Genomic DNA, 22,002 nt, shown 5'->3' on the forward strand with positions numbered 1-22,002 from the left:
GAAATAAAATTTAGCAATTTTGATATTTCCAATTCGGGACTTAAGACAGACGACATAAATTTCATCTCTGCAATATTAGATTATTTTGAATCATTTTTTCTCCTGATCTTGTGGGCTTTATTGTAGACAAAACAAATAACAATTGGACACGTACAAGGAAAACAAGCGTAATGTAAAATTGGAACAACTGTCGACGAATTATAACTGTTTTCTCGCATATACACTACTAATGTCGCGAAACAAAAAATTACGGCTTAGCGAGTATTGGTCTAGGTATAAACTTTTAAAACTGATTTTTTCACTGAAATTATGTGTAGAGATGGTATTTAGTTTTTTTGAAAATGTTGTGCTTCAGTGATCATCTTCAAACCTCTTCGATCGTTTGCAGAAAACTTCGAACCGTTCAAGCAGACTTCAAAAATCGTTCAAAGACTTATTTCAGCCGTTTCAGGATTTATGCCATAGATAAAGTCTATTACTCTACAGGGCAGACTATTTTTTAAACATATATTCCGTCCAAAAGAAGCTGATTTGGACTATTAAACCATACGTATTATCGATGGTAAACACTTGGCCTACGTCGTTACTAGATAATTATCGTATAACAGGTACTAGTGATTCACATTTGTACAGAGACAGGCCGAACATTGGCCAAAAAGGAAAATCGTCTCACCATTTTAAACCCATACTTGAGTAAAGTCATACCACTTTCTGTCGATAATTATTATAGTAGTCCTTTGCCACTTTTTAATTAATTATATTCAAATGCCAACGAATGCTTTTGGAATGCGCCGCGAAGACGACAAGGGAATGCCTGTAATGACCCAGGAGAAATTATCAAAAAGGGCGCGGTTGATTTTTCGCCCACATTCATTATAATTTGCTGACCTTAAACACGGCCCTCCCCGTTTTTTCCTTTTTTTTCTTACGGCTTTTCTTCCTCTTTCCTTCCTTTCTTTCTTACCTCCTTCTCTTTTTCTTCCCTCACCCTTTCCTCCTCTCTCCTTTTTTGAATTGTTTTTTTTTTTTTTTTTTCTCCCACCCTTTTTTCTTTTTGTTCGCGTGCTAAGATGGACCGTACTTCTGTTCTCATTTCTATACAACGCGAAAATTAGTATTACAAAGAAGAGAAATTGTAGGACGCAAGAAATTATATGTAAAACCCAAATGTATAGTAGATTATAGTTCTCAATGAGCGCAGTCGATATATGCGACATGGGTTATTAGTTCTATTAAATCCATCAAAATACCGTCAAATTGTACAAAAAGTACTTTTTCCATTACTGGATATTGCTATTTAGAATTCGTATTATTTATATAACACAAAAAAAAGAAAAGATATTTCTACAGCTAATTTTCAGCTCGAATTAATAAGCAAAATTTTACGAAAATATCACACACCAGACGTTCGACAAGCGAACAACAATCTGCGGTACTATCCTTTGTGGCTTACTGCAAGTCACTTCCCAGAAAACCTTATACTAGCCAGAAACAAAAACGCCAAAGTGTGGAATGAGAAAATGTGTGGTCTGTACAAAACATTGTGTTACACGACGTCACATTACCAATGTAAACGTGTAACGTATTAGGTGTGTACAAATAAGTTACCGCCGTTTTATTGAGATACCGCTCCGCGGAGTTTCCGTTAACTTTTGCAGATGAATCCTGCTTAAAGATTAGTTTGGACAATTAAAAACAACATAACCTATTAATTTATTGATTTCTATTGGTAAATATAATTTTTTTTAGTTGAAATGTCCAAATTTAGTCAAATAAGCGTCATTTGCGGGAAATATTAGTTTACTTCTTTAATATAAAGAAATCTGCTGCTGAGGCGAATCGATTGCTCGTTAGAAGCATATAGTGAGACTGCTTTGAGTGAGAGAACGTGTCCGTGAGTGGTTTTAAAAGTTTAAAAAACGGTGATTTCGCAAACACAAAAAGAACGTGCTGGATCATTAGAAGTCACTCAGCAAGCAGTCCACATCGTTTTAAATCATTAGGAATGATTCAATAAACATGAAATTGGGTTCCGTACGAATTAAGCCGTGAGATATTGAACGCCGAGATGCTTAAGGTGAAATACTGCTTGCTAGACATAAAAAAAAGGGTTTTTTTACATCGTATCATCACTGGTGACGAAAAATGGATACATTAGGATATCTAAAAGAAGAAAATCATAGGGATTACCAAGCAATGCGTCAACATCAACAGCAAAACCGAATATCACGGAAAAAAACTCATGCTGTGTATTTGGTGGGATCAGCGGGTTGTAGTGCATTATGAGTTGCTTAATCCGAGAGAAACAATCACCAGAGCCCTCTATCGAACACAATTAATGAGATTGAGCCGAACTCTGAAGGAAAAACGCCCTCAATACTATTCTAGACACGAAAAAATATTCTCCTGCATGACAATGGTCGTCACAGTAGCGGCTCCCGTGAAAAAGTATTTGGAAACACTTGATTGGGAAGTGTACCCCACCCGCCGTATTCACCAGACATTGCACCGTCCGATTATCACTATTCGGTCCATGGCACATGCTCTGTCGGAGCAGCGGTTAAAATCATATGAAGATACCAGAAATTGGGTATTTTTGGATAGACTCAAAAGACAAGGAGTTCTTCCGACGTAGGATCCGAATGTTGCCTCAGAGTGGGAAAAAGTCATTGCAAGTGATGGTCAGTATTTTAAATAACCTTAAAATTACCATTCTTCTTGAATAAATACTTAATTTTTAATAAAAAACAGCGGAAACTTATTTGTACACCTAATAGGTCTATGTGTGTACCCGTGCTTCGAAAATTTTCACACAAAATAATATTATTAAATAAATATTTTATTGATAAATTTTTTATTTGTGCTCATTTTTTAAGCATTTCTTTCCTACGAGCGACTGAACTCGCTCTGCGTAGAATACCGCGGTATTGTGTGTCTGACGGATACTTGTAGTCGTTCCATAAGTGCACACGCTTGACACGGCGGCTCGTTCAGTGAGAGTAACGCAGCGGAGAATCCGTCCGTAGCGAAAGGGTTAAAGAATAATAACTAAATAGTAAATAATTACTAATATTGAATTGCAAATGATTTTCTGAAGTTATAGTCTTCTTATAAAGCAATTGATTAGATTTTCAATCGAATAAGAACTCTGGTACAAAAGAACTGTTTCCTTCCGACAAATGGTAAATATATTTATACTTATATCTAATAATAAATATGCTGGAAGAAAAAACATTAAAAACATTTTAAATAAAAATTTGTTACAATAGCTACTTGTATAAGAATTTTAATTTATTACTATTGGTTTAATTTCAGGAGCTTATACGCAATTTATCGTTAGATGATAACCACAAGTAATGAATTAAAATAAACCAATAGATGACTATATATACACATTCTATATAATCAAAGTCCTATATTATTAATTTCGATAAAATACTAGATTGAGTAATTACAATTGCAAATCAACGAAAAAGTTTAACATCAGTTATATGTTACGCTGATCGAATATGAAAAAACAACTTTTAATCAAAACGAAAATGTATTCTTGTAAAAAATTGCGCTCTTTCAAGATAGCAGATCAACTCAGATGAGGTTGATAACATAAATCGCAACTAAGTCATCTCAACATAACGAAATAAAAGCAGGTAAATTTTGACTATTGATAGAAATCAATATTTTTGAACTATTAGACGCAAGCGCATCTTATTTTTAGTGCAAATTTAATTTCCGTGAAAGTGATATAACTAACAAAACTTTAGTCATCTCAAGGTCAAGCAGTCTCTAAATATCTTACTAACAACATATCGTCAATTTATTCTATATTGACTATTATAACCAAATTATTAGTACCTTCTTTCGGCCTATTTTTTCGTTCTTTGGATTTTATTTCATATATTAAGTATATAATAGTATCTTAAATGAAATTTAGGCTTCAAAAAAGCAGATTTACCTATATATCCTTTGTTGCTGCTGAAGTTTACTAAAAATCCATGTCAACACCTAATATTCATTCAGCGCCAGGAAATTTTAAATGCTTATCTCAAATTTAAAAAAATTGAAATTGAATCTTGAAAAGCTGACTTAAACAAATTCTGATCTCCCGGTAGATAATGAACATTTCCCACGGAATATTTATGAGTTGATCATGCAAGCCTTTGTTAAAGACCAAGCAGCGTTGGAGACCAGAATTAAAATAAGTGTCTTCTAAAAACAGCTTAATTTAACAAGTTAAGATCGCTCATTAAATTGGAAAAGCAATCTGCTAAATACTTGAATCGAATAAATATGACTTTAGCAAAATGTCTTAATTCTCTCAAGGTTCTGGGATCTCCATCAGATAACTGGGATGAAATTTTAGTGCATGATGTGGTACAAATTTTAGATGTTACAACTAGGTGTAAACGTCTTACGCAGGTTCGTGCACTTTGGCGCCTGCACTAGTGTGAGTGCGTGCGGATGTTTGTTTAGGATATCGATATTCTTAAGATTAAGTGTGAGGAACAGAGGCTGTATGCGTCACCCGTGGAGGGAGGCCGATGCTTCGTTGTTCGACGGAAAAGTATAAAAAGGGCAGTCGGACAATACGAGTAGTAGTAGGAAGTTAGTTAATCTTATGTTCTTATGTGCTGGGTAGTAGGAAGTAGCAGTTAGTTAATCTTATGTTCTTATGTGCTGAGTAGTAGGAAGTAGGAGTGAGTGAGTCTTATGTTCTTATGTGCTGAGGAGTTTACATAGGGAATCTTGGGAAATTCATTTACAAGCAACTAATTAGTATCTCAGTTATGCATAACTAAAAGAGTTTCCCACTGGCGCATCGTGAGCTCTAGAGAGTATGGAAGTTGAACTCTCTTCAAGGACCAGACCATCCTCAGTCATCTCAAAGAAGAGCTACGCTGTAGCATCTCGTACTTCATTTCCTCATGTAAGTCTCGCACATATCGAATCATCTCAACGATCGTCTTCATCGTCATCTCATATTGAATCTCAGTTTCCCAAACGTCTCACATGATGGCAACCGCAAGAGTTTATTCCTAATCTCATTAGCACATGCTGTTATTGTCAAGGGAACTACTATATCCTATTTTGTGGCAGTCACCGAGAGTCAATACCAGATAGATTGCTTCCAAAGGGCGCAGCAAGCACGCGTATGCTTTAATTGTCTAGGAAGAAACAATGTTATCAACTGCAGGCTTACTCGTGGTTGTAAAGTGTGCTAGCTGCGGCATCATCTATTGCTTCATGATGTTTACGTCTTACCAAGGCAGTCTCAACCTTAAATTTTAGACGAATCATCTCTGTCCACATCAGGTACCGCAGAACCTCTCACAAGTCTCTCTCAGTTTCACAAGATGAATCAATGATGGTTATGTAAGGTATCTCAGTTCCCACACCGTCATCTCAAATACAAGGAAGATCAGTTATCTGAAACAGATAAAGGATTAATGAGAACCTCACTAATGACCTCTCAAGTTAGGCAACATAAGACATCTCAATCAACACCAGTTCAGACTTCTCAATCCATTCAAACACATACATCTCAACCGGTACAAAAGTCTCAATCTTCTCACAATATGAGTCCTCAACTAGAGTCAATAGTCACAAAGAGAGCAGCAGTTTTGCTTACAACCTGTAAATTTACAGTCATCTCCCCGGAAAACTCGCATCATCAAGCACGTAACCTCTTTGATTCAGACTGTGAGCTGATTCTTGTCTCGGCAAATCTTGTGAAAAAGGTAAAATCTCATAAACAAAAGCCCTTATTACCGATCCTATTCGTGGAAAAGACATCTCCAGGAAGAACTCAAGATATGACGACATTAACATTGAAGTCTAATCACTCATCATCTCAGGCGTAAGTCTATGCTTCTCTTAGTGATAATTGCTACTCAGATACCACCAGTACACGTGATCGATCAAGACTGTTTACATCTCTAAAGCCTTAAACTTCCTGATCCCGACTTCCTCAAACCAGATTTAATTGAAATTCTCATTGGTGCAGATCACCGTAGTATAATTCTAATGCAATCTCATATCGTCATGAGCACTCCATCAGATCCTATAGCTTTGGATGGGCTGTACTCGGGTCTGCAGTAAATAAGAAGCACCTAGTTCCTCATCGATCACTTCATCTCATAACTAATGAAGTGCTCAGGGATATTGTCACTAAGTTTTATGTACAAGAATAAGTACAAACTAAATCAGGACTATCTCACAGCATTGAGGAGACTAGATTTGCAGAACGTTTTCAGACTACTCACATTCGAGACTAATCAGGTCGTTATGTTGTACGACTTTCTCTTATTTCTGACGTCTCGAAGCTGAAAAACGAGCGATATAATTATTTTATGAGGGAATATTAGTCATTAGGTAACATCGTTGTTTTGCCAGAAATGCCTCAAGAACCATCTGATGCGTATTAGCTTCCTCATATGGAGTATTACGTGAACAAAGTACGTCCACCAAGCTTTGAGTAGTTTTTATCGGAACTTGTCGTACGTCATCTCAAGTATCTTTCAATCACATCATGCATACTGGTCCTAAAACCCAGTCGACATCTTTGACGTACTTCCTTGGATTAGACAGAACAGATACATGTTCATTACTGTCATTGTTAAGACGTATAGACTTACAAAGGATTCTCTAGATCGACGAACAATCTAATATCAGACCATTTCAACTAACGACAGTTACGTATAGTACAAGACCAGCTCTATACTTAGCATGTAAGGTTTTAAAATAGCTAGTTACTGATGAAGTTAACAAATACCTTCTAGCAGCTGACCCAATTCTCAAAGAAAGCGACGTTGATGACATCACAGGTTGTGCAGAGACAGTCAAACAATTCAGTATGATCACTTCTCAATTAAAAAGATGTGTCTCTCAGCTTGCCTGCCACTGGACAAGTGGAAAAGTAATTGCGCAGACTTCTAAGTTCCGAAATATTAGCTCAAGAATTATCACAAATACTCGCGATCAAAGATCTAAGATTTAAGATACTAGGTATATCATGGAACTGTAAACAGACATTTTCTAAATATAAGGTAACATCTCATTAAACAATTCAGTGATGAAAAGATCTACACCCTCAAAAATATATTAACTCTTTGATTCTTTCGACCTTATCTTACCAGTTGTAATCAGAGATAATATGTTATTTCAACAACTCTGTTTAGAAAAGTTGGGTTGGAATGATAATTGGTCGAATAACAATTTATCTTCGGATATCTTTATCCAGTGGTCCAAATTCAGAGAAGATCTCAAACAGTTAGCCTCTCTAAAATATTTACGTGGCTTAACATTTATTCAAAGCCTTTGGTTCAAATACACTGTTTTACGGATAATCTCAACTAGCAATGACAGCAGCAGTATATTTTAGAGTATCATACTCAGATACAAATAAAAAAAGTGCGTGCGTACAAAGTAGACATGTCAGAAGTGAAACTTCTTTGGCAAACTAAATTTTAAATCTCGTTTATATTTATACTTATCTAAAGCTTTAGATTTCCGAGTCTTAGAGGGAAAGAAAAAGGAAGATATGTTAGGAATTTAATAAATTTAATTATAATTAAAATAATAAAAGTGTGTCGAAAATTATTACAAATTATAAATTTAATTTTTATTTTATATTTTATGAAAAATAGTATATTAATTTTTCAAATAACAAGTGACAAATCAAAATGCCACATGTTATTTATAAATATTAAAATTTCCTAACCTTTAAACGAATTACCATAAAAAATTATAAATTAGCAAAAAGATAACAAATATATTACTTACTCTGAACAATTGCTTAGTATAGGACGATTTACAAATTTATCACAAAATGTTTATTTCTAAATTTAACTCACTGTGTCTACACACTCTATACATACTAATGATAATATAAATAAATAAAAAAGATCTGCATTTACTGTAGTACAAGACGTTATGCGACAGAATTTTTATTTAAACTTCTAATATTTAACTACTAAACAAAAACATCAACCAATATCGTGTTTTTCTTCTCGATCTCCCTTTCTCTCTCGCTCTTTTTCACTCGCTCTCTCCCTCCTATCGCTCCATGGCTATGTGAGTTATGCGACGTTCACTCTATCTCACTCTCTTTTGATCATTCTCACTCGCTTGAACCCTACTCTCGCTCCATTGCTATGTGCTCCATGCTACGTTGGCCCTTTCTCACTCTCTCTCAATCGACCTCAATCGCTCTCTCCCTTTTCTTGGACAAAAACGTCCCACATTTTCGTGTCACTAATATTAGTTTTATTGCGTTTCATCCTTAAAAATTTTAAACATTATGCGAGCAAAGAAGTTTCACTTCAAAAAGTTAATCAAGTCTTTGCAAATAAAAGAGTAGCACCTCTTTAATGTCTTTTTATCCCCTTATTAGAACTCTCTGCAGCAGTACGTCTCGCTTATATCGTGAAACACGATCAAGATACTCTTAATCTCTAGGAGATAACAGTCTCTCTTTGGTCCTATTCATCAGTATCGTTCTTCTGAGTCAAAAATAATCCTTTGAAATAAAAGGAATTCATTAGTAACAGAGTTTCAGCACCTTATGACGCACTCCTGAATTCTTACTAGAGATTCTAATCGGGATAAATCCAGCGGATTTTGCCTCTCATGGTCTCAGCACATCGAAGCTCATCGAAAATCCACTATGGTGGAATGGACCTCCATGGTTGTCTTAATCTCAAGAATTTTGGCCATTCGCTATGCCTCCGACACCAGAAGAATATTTTGAAAAGCGTCCTTGCATCTCACTACTCTCAACCAGAGTTCAACAAGTCCTTTATGGTCTCCCTAAACTACCTAAAATCAAATCCTTTCATAAAAATCTTACGAAACTTCAAAGAATAATCGTTATCTACAAACGAGCAATCTTGTGTTCTAAGAAAGTACAAAAGTCTATTTAAACTATCTCACCTCTTTGTGTTCTGGATCCGAAAAACTCAAAAGGCGTACTTCTCATTATAAATTCAATCAATTTAAGCTGGAAAGTTTCTACATAAAAACCACGCTTTCTTAAAACTAACTGCAAGAGAGTCATGCTGGCATACTTCGAATAGGAGGTCTTCTTCAGAATTCTTATCTAAGCGAGGATGAAAAAAATCGTTCAATTCTACCTAGTCATTTTAAACTTACAGATCTCAATAAAGTAGACTCAAGAACTCTTAATAGTAATATACAACTGACTCTCTCATACATTCGACAAACGTGCTGAATCATTGGTTACAGAGCTCTAATCAAATCATTCATTCAAAAATGTCTCGTGTGTGCTAGAATTCGTAGTGATCGATCTCAACAACTCATGGCTCCACTTCCTATCTCTCGAATAACACAATCACTAGTGTTTGAAACTGCAGGAGTAGATTATGCAGGGCTAACATTACTGAAGACATTTCAAATAAGAGGCGCAAAAAGACATAAGGGTTGGATAGCAGTAATTGTTTGTTTTTTGACCTCAGCAATACTTCTTAAGGCTGTCTCAGATAAATTAAAAGAAGTACTCTTCAAGGAATCAAGTCAAATAAGCAGTCGTCGCGGAATTTTTAAAACCTGCAAAGTGACTGCGGAACCTTTTGTCAAGGAAGCAGATGCAAGTTTTAAGACTATTTTCAAGCGAGCTACGAGACAATCTCAAGAACTTCATTGTCATCTCGCAAACGACGGCACAAAGTGGATCTTTAACTCGTTTAATAAAATTTTAATTACAAGTGTAAACGGTTTAATTATACTTTTAACACCTTACCTACTTAATTTGCCCGTCCAACCAGTATATCGCTGACTATCCCAAATAATTCGAGTTAAATCATTATAAAATAGAAAGAAGCAAGAAACGTGTACTATCTATAATAATTATCCGTGCAAATTATTTCTGTTAAAAAATTATTTATATCTGATTTGGTTTTATACAAAATAACTAATTAATTATATTTTGATAAGATGTTACGAAGAAATGTATATAGTATTAAGAATTTGATTAGGTGAATTTGGTTTTAATGTCTTTCATGAGAAAGAAAACTTGTGGTAATTATAAACTGTAATATTTATTAATTAGGATAATGAAAAAAAATTTTTTTATGTATATATCATTATTTAATATTAAATTTTAATAATTACAAAAGTTTTCTTTCCTCATTCAAAATTAAGTATTACTATACATAAAAACTTGTAACGGTTATTAACTCTGATAATAGAAAAGAATTTTTTTTAAATATTTAATAACATAATAATCATAAAAGTTTTCTTTTCTTATTCTTAATTATTTATCATTATACAATTAATCTTTTATAACTATTGTACGACTATTTAATTGAATTATTACTATTTTAATAATTCTTATTACTTATTATTTTTATGTAGAAATTAATTAAGATATTATTTGTAAATAATTTTAAACAGTGATATATAAAACCATTATTGTAGCGTTTTATTAACTAAAATGTTTAACATAAAGACAGAATACTGTTCTATGAAATGTAAGTTATGAATGATCGTCAAAATTTTTGAAAGATGAAAGACAAGAAAAATATGACATTTAATTTTGATTAAATGCAATTAATAAGAAAATTTATTATAGATCAAGTACATTCTCTTTTCTAACAATGTAACGAAGTTAAACGTTCAAATGTAATCAAACGATTCAGATTTACAGGACTAGTAGATAAGTTCGTTTTAGATTTTTTAATTTTTTTTTTGTAACCCCATACATCTTTACAACTTTTCTGTAGACATTTTTTAAATTGTTATGTAAATGAAAAAAACTGATGTGTGTACTCATGTATACTTCTTTAACGTACAAAAAGGAATATAACCTTAAAAAAATTAAAAAAAAAAATACAAAGTAAAAATAATAATTTTAATTATTATTATTTTTATTATCATTATTAATTTTCCTTGTTAATTTTTAATTTTCCTTGTTTATTTTTATTAATGTTAATAATATTATTTTATTATTATTATTAATATAAATTAATAATTTTCTTTTTACGTAGAATATAGTATATAAAGAAACCTGTTCCCTCCTCCCTGCTTGATGATCGATAGTATTCGCTAATGTAAACCGATTATTTTTCTTCTATTATTATATTTTTATTCATTTATTTACTTATTTCATTTTAGAAATATATCTGGTCTTTTGAATCTTATAGCAGTTTTTAGAGAGAGTAATTTGAATCTTCGCCAAGTAAAAGTTATGTCAGGTATCTTTCAAATTCTGTATTGTTGTGATCTAATATGCGGAGCTTAACATCTTTGTTTAATTTGTTTATTAGTCTTTTATTATTCTTTGTTTTTTTTTTCAGCGACTGATCTTTAACTTGCCTTTTTACTATTATTTTAAGCAAAATAATTCTAGAATATGACGGAATTTTTCTGGGAAAAACATTTTGGGATGTAGATGTTTAAGCTGCTTCTTGTATCGCATCTGTTAAATTGTTAACTGCATTTTTTATTTGTAAAGAGGTCTGGAGCGGAATATTACTGTTTAATTTGGATTCTAAAGTTTCTTTAAAAATCATCTAAATTGTACGTTCATATCACAGAGATGGTGATTTTTTACATAGAATAGGTTTGTTCTTGTATGTGATTATTATAGGTGAATTTTCTGAGCTAAGTTCAAGACATGATTTTTTTTTAAAATGAAGTAGATTTAAGCCTTTTAGGGCGCAGAAGTCTAGTAAGTCGGTAGTTTTATTAAAAGCTGAGAAAAAGTATGTTAGTTAACCTATCAATAAGATGTCTCGGTTTGCGTTAGTTATGTATGAGTATAACTCCGCCTGCATGATCGAGATCAGCGATCATGTTGCCGGTCCTAAGACCGGGAAAAGAAGGAAGGTTGTTAGATCAGGCTAGCTCCCTACCCAACGTAAAAAATAAAAGTTTGCTCACAGAAACGAAATATTGCCTGGGAATAGGACGGATTCACAGATTACGACCCAAGTAAGAAAAAGGACAAAGAACTGAAAAAAAGAACACATAATGCGTCTGGCTACCTGGAATATCGAGTCATTTAATAATAAAGACCAAGAAACCCTAAAAGAATTGAAAGATAATTAAATTGATATATGCGCCTTACAAGAAACCAAAAAGAAAGGCAAAGGACAAATGCAATACAACGACTACTTTGTGATCTATAGTGGAGTAGAAAAACAAATCAGGGAAAAAGAAGGGGTAGCCATCGCAGTATCCAAGAAATATAAAAACAACATACAAGAGTGTGATTACATATCTTCACGAATATTAGTGGTAAAAATGAAATCAGATGACCAAAAATTAAATATAGTGTCAATTTATGAACCCGAACATAACAAACCAAAAGAAGAAACAGAAGCCTTCTACGAACAGCTACAAAATACAGTCGAATCATTACCAAATAACCAACAAATAATAATCCTTGGAGATTTTAACGCCCGCATTGGAAATGAAATAATACCTGAAATTAAACAAAGGTTCAACGAAAACGTGTTAAATTATAATTGAGAACTTATGACAAAATTATGCACATTTAACAAGCTCAGGATTAACAATACATTCTATAACCACAACGAGCAATATAAACTAACATACAGTAACACCAAAGGCCTCAGGTCCACAATTGATTATATTGTTACCAATAGATACGTCAAACCACACCAAATACTATATTTTAGGATATTAAATTCCGCGAATGTAGGAAGCGATCATAGCCTGCTAGGAGCAAAAATAAGAATAAAGTTTAAACCCCAAAGCTACCTTGCCAGAGCAACTTAAGAACCAAAAATAAACATCGAGTCACTATGGAACTTATCAACTAAACAACTATATGAGAACAGGTTGAAGGATAAAATCGAAATAAACCGCATAAAAGAAGAAGATAATATAAACACAGCCTGGAAGAAACTAAAAACTAACATTTTAGAAGCTGCATATGAAGCCCTAAGAATACGAACTGTAAAAAACCGGGCTGGAATGATCAAAACTCCTTGGTTCCGCCCAAAGATTAAGGAAATATGCAAAAAAAAAGAAAATAGCATACCTTAACTATAGGAAATTACGAACACCTGAATCATACGAAATATATAGACGAATCCGGAATCAAACAGCGACATTAGTAAGGCAAACAAAGCAACATGATTGGGAGATTTTTTCGAATAGAATGGAGAGTTACTTCTATCGACTCTAAAAACATATCTGGCGATTTATTAGAAATCAAAGAAATGAGGTCAACGAAATGATCGATACAAATCAGATCACAAGAGAAACTTGGATCAACTATCTAACAGAGCTCTATAAATCAACAGAACCTCAAGCGGAACTAAATACGCCAGAAATAATAACTAAAAGCGACATACAAATTGAGTCCAGTGATGTAGAAACAGCTATTCAAAAACTAAAGAATTGTAAGAGCCCAGGGCAAGATGGGATTCTAAACGAACTACTAAAATATGGTTGCCAACGTCTCACAAAACAATTAACATTCCTAATCCAAAAAATACTATGCCAACACAAAATACCTGATGAATGGCAAACTAGCACAACTATAGTTATGTTTAAAAAAGGAGACAAAAAACTACCTACAAATTACAGAGGAATAAATCTTTTAATCACTTTATTGAAACTAACAACAAAGGTTATAACGAACAAAATTAACAGGTTAACGAATCTGGAAGACGAACAACAGGGATTCAGATCAGGCAGATCGTGCACAGACGCGGTTTTCATCATAAGACAGATAACAGAAAAATCAATTGAATACAACAGACCAGCATATGTATGTTTCATTCATCGGGAAAAGGCATTCGACCGTGTGCAGTTAAAGGATGTTATACACCTCCTCTATAACCGACAAATTCCGAATAAGCTTATCAAGACCATAGAGGACATCTATAGAAACAATAAGATCCAAGCAAAGATAAATGGCGCCTTGACTGAACCGATTGATGCAGGTCGTGGTATCCGACAAGGAGATTCTTTAAGTTCCCTGCTTTTTAACATCATTATGGACGAAATAATAAGAAATGTAAGACTGCTAAAAGGATATAAAATGGGCAACGAAGAAATAACAATCCTATGCTTTGCTGATGACGCTGTATTAGTGGCCGAAAATGAGGATGATCTACAACGTCTACTACACCGATTTAACTGCATAGACAAATCAGTCAATATGAAAATATCGGCCCAGAAAACTAAATGCATGACAACATCAAAGACACCGTTAAGATGCAAACTGGAAATTGAAGGGAACGTTATTCAGCAGGAAATGAGATTTAAGTACCTAGGAATAGAAATCTCAGGATATGGTGATGTTGAAGCAGAGGTAAGAGAACAGACAATGAAGGCATCCAGAATAGCGGGTTGTTTGAATGACACAATATGGCGAAACAAAAACATGGACATATAGACCAAAGCAAGAATTTACAAGGCAATGGTAAGACCTATTATGTCACATACCGCAGAAACTCGACCAGACACGGCGAAAACGAAACAGTTACTAGAGACAACCGAAATGAGAGTTCTTCGCAGAATAGTTTGAAAAACACTACTGGATCGAGAGAGAAGCGAAGATATAAGAAGAACATGCAAAGTGGAAAACATCAACGAGTGGATACTAAAAAGAAAAAAAGAATGGAACGAACACATCAATAGAATGGACAACAGAAGAATTGTCAGAATTGCACGGGATACGTCACTGGCAGGCCGCAGAAGCACGGGGCGCTCACGAAAACGATGGTGCGACAATTTAGCAGTGCAATAGGCAGAAAAACGTATGGAACAGGCAATTTGCCTAAACTAAAGAAACAAGAAGAAGAAGAAGATAACTTTATTTCTTTTTTGTATGTTCTATTAGCTTGTTTTTATTTATTTTCATATTTTCTGAAAATATCTTGAAATTTTCCTTTTTTTTTAAGGTATAATTCTTTTGAAAAATGATGAAAGTGAATTTACGATTCGCGAGCACAGCAACATAAATATCGACACTACTAAGTCTGTCGGTTTTTACGATGCGCGAGCAAAGCAATTTTAAGTTTACGGCATGAAGTAATTCGATATATCTACCTTATATTTAGTGAATACTGATATCTTTATTCACATGTTTTTTATATCAATGCAAATAAAAATTATTTTTGGATTTTTCAAGCAATATACTTATAACATTAATATCTTCATAAGCATCTTTAAAAACATCGATTATACGTAAAAATTAGTAATAAAAGTCTTTTTTAAAGTTACTTCAAGTATGTATTATAATGTATTAATTTTAAATTGTTTCATTTTTTCTCTATTGTTATCACCAATTAAGGTTAAAAATAAAAAAAACCTAATAAAATGCTGTACGATTTTTTATGCATTAATTATACCAGGACAATATTCTGATTTAAATCTAAGAATACCAATAAATTACAATCGTTCTATTTTTCCTGATACTATAATTGACAATAGTAAGTAGAATAGCAATATTCTGTTCAATTAAAATACTATATCAAATAAAATAAATGTAATATACCATTTTTTAATTTTATTTATAGTGCTCCGAATCTTTTTTATATTTTTTATATTTCATACATAGACTACATTCTTAAATAGTTTTTGCTTAGTATGCGACTCTACAATTTCTATTCCAATCGAAGACTTTAAAAAACCCAAGAAAAACGCTTTATTCCAGCATTGGATTTATGCATAGAAATTTCATTTTTCAGTTGTTAACAATAAACATTTATCTAATGTTTCCTTCGAAAAGAACCAATGTGAATTATTACTTGAATAGAATCATACCACAGTTACAAGAAATAAAAAAGACATAAAACTCTTTAAAGTAAAAATAATAATAATGCTTCTGAAATAACAAATATTATAATTCTCTTGAAAAATATTTATTTAAAGCATTAGAAAACTTTTTTATTTCGCATATGGATAAACCATTTTTTTAGAAAAGAGTGCACATTATTTATACCAAAGTTTACAAGAAGCTGATGAAACTGAAACAATGAAGGACTTTGAAGAAACCGTCGTTTTTTTCTCACGAAAAAGAAACCATGTGCAATAATATTCTATCAAAAAAATTGAAAAATGAATGAACCTTACAAGAGGACCTTACACTGAGGCCGACACGGATTTTAACGAGCTTTGGTAAATTTGTTGTATACTTTGAGGTTTTAATCGTGGTAAGGTATTTTTCTCTAACGCTAAGCTAATTTTGAGAAAAAATTTTGAAGTTTTGGTTTTTGTTGTATAGATGTTTATATTATATTAAATTCGACCGTTTTTCAAGTGGCGCGATAACGTATCTAGTAGCGTTCTAGAATCGCATGCTGTTAATTAGTGTTCAATCCTTCATGGGGGAAGTTTTTTTTAATAATTTATTTTTATTTTTCTTCAAATTATTTTTTCATATTTTTTAATTTTGAAATATATACGGGAAAGAAAAAATTATTTATTACAAAAAAATTAGAAATAATAAATTTTTTCACATCTTGAGAAAATAATAAAGGAAAAGTTTATCCTTGAATTAAAGATAATATTTTATTTTTTAACAGGTATATAAAAATAGATACATCTTCAATATACTAACAAATAACAATCGTATATATTCTAATCATTAAAAATTTTATGAATAATTTTTTTATATCTATGAGTTTTAACATTTATTGTACATTTATTATTATTTAATAAACGCAGTTTCCAGAGTGCTAGTTTTCGTAAAAGCATTCAAAACAATAAATTTTAATTATTAATTTAATATAATTATTATATTAAATATATATTATATAATATATATTATATAATATTAATTAATTAAATAAATTTTAATTTTTTTTTTAATATTCCAAAATCATAAAATCTGAAATCTGGCTGAAAAATCGATAGAGAAAATGATTTTGAACATTCAAGAAAAAATGACACAATAAAAAATTAAGAACTATATGAGTTTTTATTTAGCTTGATGTGGAAAAATTAGTTTTAAGAGAAACACGTTATAAGTTTTGCGTTTTGCCTTAAATTGAGCGCATCTAATGCAAGAACTTTATGAATTATTGAAGTTATTCTTCTCTTGACGCTTTTGGGAAAATGTGATTACAGTGAAATTTTTACTGGCGACATAGTAAAAATCGACAAAACGAAGTTTGTCGGTATTTACGATGCGCGGAAAAGCGATCACAAATTTATAGTATGAAGTCGTATTTTTCTCTTCTTCTTCCTCTTTTTTTTTTCTCAAGCGAGTCACCAATCCAAGTACTAATCGTACTCAGCGCTGCTTGACTAAAATGATCGAGCGGAAAATAATGCTATCACCGCACAATGGCAGATGACGCATAAAGTAATTCGATATATGTCCCTTATATTTAGTGTGAACTGATATCTATATTTTTTATTTTTTTTTATTTTTTCTTATATATGTCATATATCGATCGATAGAAGATATGTTTCCTTTCTTTTTTTGTTAAATAAATAAATAAAAGCAATTACTAGCTTATCTTCTTATACTTAAAATCCTCCCTTTCTTACCTAGCAACGCTATATATATATTTATAAAATTAAATAAATGAATAAAAATGTAATAATAGGAGAAAAATAATCGGTTTACATTATCGAATATTATCGATCACCAGGCAGGGAGGAAGGAATAGGTTTCTTTGTCAACTATATTCTATGTAAAAAGAATATTAATAATATTATTAATAATAAAAAAAGAGGAAGAAGAAGAGAAGAAGGACAACTTCATGCCGTAAATTTTGAAATCGCTTTGCCGCGCATCGTTAAATACCGACAAACTTCGTGGTGTCGTTCGGAAAAAAATCACTCCCATTACATTTTCCCAAACGCGCCAAAAGAAGTATAACTTCAATAATAAAATAATATTAATAACATTAATTAGAAAATAAACAAAGGAAAATTAAAAAATAACAAGGAAAATTAATATTGATAATAATAATAATAGTAATTATTATTATTGTGATTTTTTTTTAATGTTATTTTTTTTTTGTTTTAAAGTTTTTCTTTGAAGTTAGTTTTGAGGTTATTTAGGTTATATTCGTTTTTGTACGCCAGAGATGTATAACTTCTTACGTGCGTAAGTATGTTAACACAACAGTTATTTTCTATCAAGAATTTTTTTGAGTTTGTAGAGTTCATACAAAAAAAAACAATACCAGAGGATTACATATTAGTATCGTTAGATAATCTTACTTTTTAATTACATCCAGAAAAAATTAGTAGTACATGTAATCAACGAAGATTGTAAGAACTTTCAAACTCTATCAAGATTCGAATTGTGGGATTTTTATTAAGAGTGATTTGAAAGCTTAATTAATTAGGTGTAACGAGTGTTTGGTTGAAAAGAGAGAGTGAGAGTAGATCTTTATTGTTTGCTTAGCAAAGAAAAATAGATCGTTTTATTTATTTCGCGACTGACAAGCAACCGCGGATACTTTACAAAGAAATAAAGATAATACACTTGTGATTAACCGATACTCAAGTGAATGTCATTTTGTTACGACACGACTAGTTTTATCGCGCTGTTTACTCGCGAACACCTCAACGACGAAGGGACAAAAAGAAAGTAAGAGCTGAGACATGCGAGGTTCGTTTTCTACCTTGCTGCGGCATGTTTCGAGCTCTCATTAGCTACCGATGCCTTTCCTTTTTGATTCTCAAAACGAGGCGAACGATTAAGGCGGATCTGTATCGAACTACTTCAACACAAAGAATATCTTGGTGGACAATTTTGTTTCAAATCAAACTACTTCCAATTAAACAGGTCTTTTTATCAGCAACTTGATTGTTCTAGCATGGGGAACCCAGCAAGCCCAGTGTTAGCTAACCTAGTAATATATTACATACTAAAAATGTATAAAGGCACTTTATCCTTTTCAGTTTCATTCTTAAAGGTTCATGTTGAAGACATTGTCACAGTAGTACCTAAGGATAGAATTGACCAAACACTTATGACCTTAAACAGTATAAACAAAAAGATCTAATTTACCATCAAGATAAAGAACAATAGAGCATTACTGTTCTTAGATACGACAATTATAAGAAACGAAGATGGTTAAATATTAAAGAATTGGTATATCAATCCAACAAACTCTGGCAGATACATTAACTACTATTCGAACCATCCGATAAATCTAAAAATTGATACCTTGAAAGGTCTGTTGTTTTGAGTTGTAAAATTAGGTAATAAACTGTTCCATGTTAAAAATTTGAGCAGAATTGAAACAAGAATTGTGTTTGTATTCATCAAATGTTTCTATGATATTATTACTCTGCCAATAACACCAATCTATTTCACTAGGCGGGCAATAAAAATTCGGAGGTTTTTCGTCTTGTAATTATTTTTGATATAATCTCGCCTATATAGCATTTTTCATATTTTCTAATGATACTAATGAGACAGTATTATTTCTTATTGCTTAACCGTAATAAATAGTTTGCTCCTCTATTAGCTTAGCAGTTAATTTTCTTTTTTTCCCAATTTTTCTCGTTTGCTCTGAGTCGATGTACTTTGTTTATTTTTCTGAGTTGTTGATTCCTCTTTTATGACTGGCGTCGATTTTTTATTTTTATTGACGACTTGGCGATTACGCTTACCCATACGTTTTTGGACATTACCAACGTATTCTTTCTTTTTTACCTTGTGGTATTGATATGACAGAGGATTGTGATATTAGAATAAGTTTCTGGTATCACCGTCACCTATGTAATATTTACATTAATCCTATAGTTTTCTATTTATCTTCGAAAACCTTCTACAACAATATCTGCTTTCATTTTCTCAGCATTTCCTTTATTATTTGCTTGCAATAACTACCCTTATAAACGAAGTCGACAACTTTTCCTGAGAAATAACAAAGTAACGTTGTAACTCTGAATAGCGAAGGAATAGTTTTCTTCATCCAAGTACAATCTCTGGTTATAATAATTTAATTTTAAGATAATTGTAGTTTTTCTCGATTAGCAGATTATTGAATTTTTTCTTCAGTAGCAACTTTCATTGAAGCTGCAAAAACGGTTGTAAAGGTTCTTCAATATTTTTTTCAATTAAAACAACGGTTGCTTATGTGTACGTGATACTAAGTCCATAATACCACAAAAATGCTGCATTGCCTTCAATCCATTTCAAAACAGTAGGAAGACAAATTTGAAGCTTTGATTTATCTGGTATGCAGAATTTATCAAAGAAGACGAAAAAAAACTCTGGATTTTATCGTCACACGTTCTACAAAAACATTTAACTTGAATCTAAGTCAACGGGTACTAGCTTTTTATAATTTTACATTACCACTACATCTATGAGAGACCACACACTCTAAAATAGCTGATAAAAAAGTAGTAAACTATAAAATCTAGTAAGAGAACATTGAAACAAATAATAATTGTACCTAAAGTAATTGTCCTGCTAATTATTTTGCAGCTACATTAGTTTATTCAGTTTTCCTTTCTCTCTTATCTGGCAATTGAGAGTGCGTCTTATTTTCACTGCGTGAAGACAGTTTACTATTACTGCCTTCACAATCTATACGGCGACGTTCTTAATATCTCAAATTTTTAATATCTCAAATTTTTAATATCTCAAAAAAGCAAATATAGTTGTACGCTTTGAACGATTAATGACAACTAACGTTCAATATAAAAAATCCGAGTAATCAACTCTAAATATATTCTCATAGCACACACACACATTCCCGGTAATCGTTAGTAAATACGGACGTCTTTATCTACCACTACCTAAAAACCTAATATTTTAATAGTAATAATTTTTATACGTCGAGATACAGTATACCGTACGTTAGGTTTACATCGCAGATAAAAAGGTAAAATCTCGTAGCAAGGAAAAACTGTGAACCCTCCCTTGTAAGCGCGTTTTTAAGCCTGTGCAAAAAAGCTTTGACCATGAAAATTAACAATATCCCACTTCCTAAAATCGTTAATAACGATTAATAGTTAAATTCCTTTTAAATCTAGCAATATTTTGCAGTAAATAAAATTAAAAAGGCAAGCTTAAGCTAGACCGCACAAAAAATAAAAAAAGTAGTAATAAAGACTACTATACAAAGTAACTAAAGATGTTAGCATACTTGAGAGATTAAAACAATGTAGAATTCGAAAGATACTTGAAATTACTTACACCTTACGAAGATACAAACTACTCTCTCAGAAAAACAGCAAAAGTACTTAAAAGACCAGAAACATCAATATAAGCTATACAAAATCTTGATGGTTCATGAGCGAAAACTATAGAAAAACAAGTAGAAACTTTCGCAACAAAAATAGAAAACTTATCAATAACACAAAACTTCAATACCTTAATAAACACAGACCTTAACGTAAACGACATGGGACGAAAATCTCAATCTTATGAAAACAATAATAGAACAATGGCTAATGAAATAAGAATGCTTATATAACAAATCAAAATAAAAAAGGCACCAGGTTACGATCTAATAAATTTTAAAATACTAAAAGAACTGCAATCTAAAGCAATTAGAATGCTTACAATATTATTTCACTTTCTATCTAACATAACTTCCTAAATACTTGGACACTCGCGGAAATTATAATACTCCCTAAACCTAATAAAGATCCGCATGATGTAAGCTCATATAGAGACCGATATGGTACTTACCATTACTATCTAAACTGCTGGAAGAAATAATATATATAAAAAAATGAAATAAATAGGTTCACACAAAAACCTAATTCTTGAGCATCGTTTTGGATTTCGAATCAAGCAATAAGTACACAGACTAACTAATAAGATAATCACAGCTTTAGAAAAGATAGAGTATTGTTTCTCTGTCTTAATAGATGTAGAAAAAGCTTTTGATAGAGTGTGGCATCAAGGATTATTACAATCAATTAATAAACACTTTCCATACTCGTATACAAACACCTCAAATCTTATCTTTTTGACAGAACAATCTACATTATAATAAAAGACACTCTTTCGAACATCAAACTAATCAAAGTTAGGATTCTGAAGTAAAGTATCGTTATGCCAATTCTCTAAACCCTTCA

This window comes from Polistes fuscatus, unplaced genomic scaffold (genome assembly GCF_010416935.1).
Source record: "Polistes fuscatus isolate 324 unplaced genomic scaffold, CU_Pfus_HIC Scaffold43, whole genome shotgun sequence".
In the NCBI taxonomy this organism is placed as follows: Eukaryota; Metazoa; Arthropoda; class Insecta; order Hymenoptera; family Vespidae; genus Polistes; species Polistes fuscatus.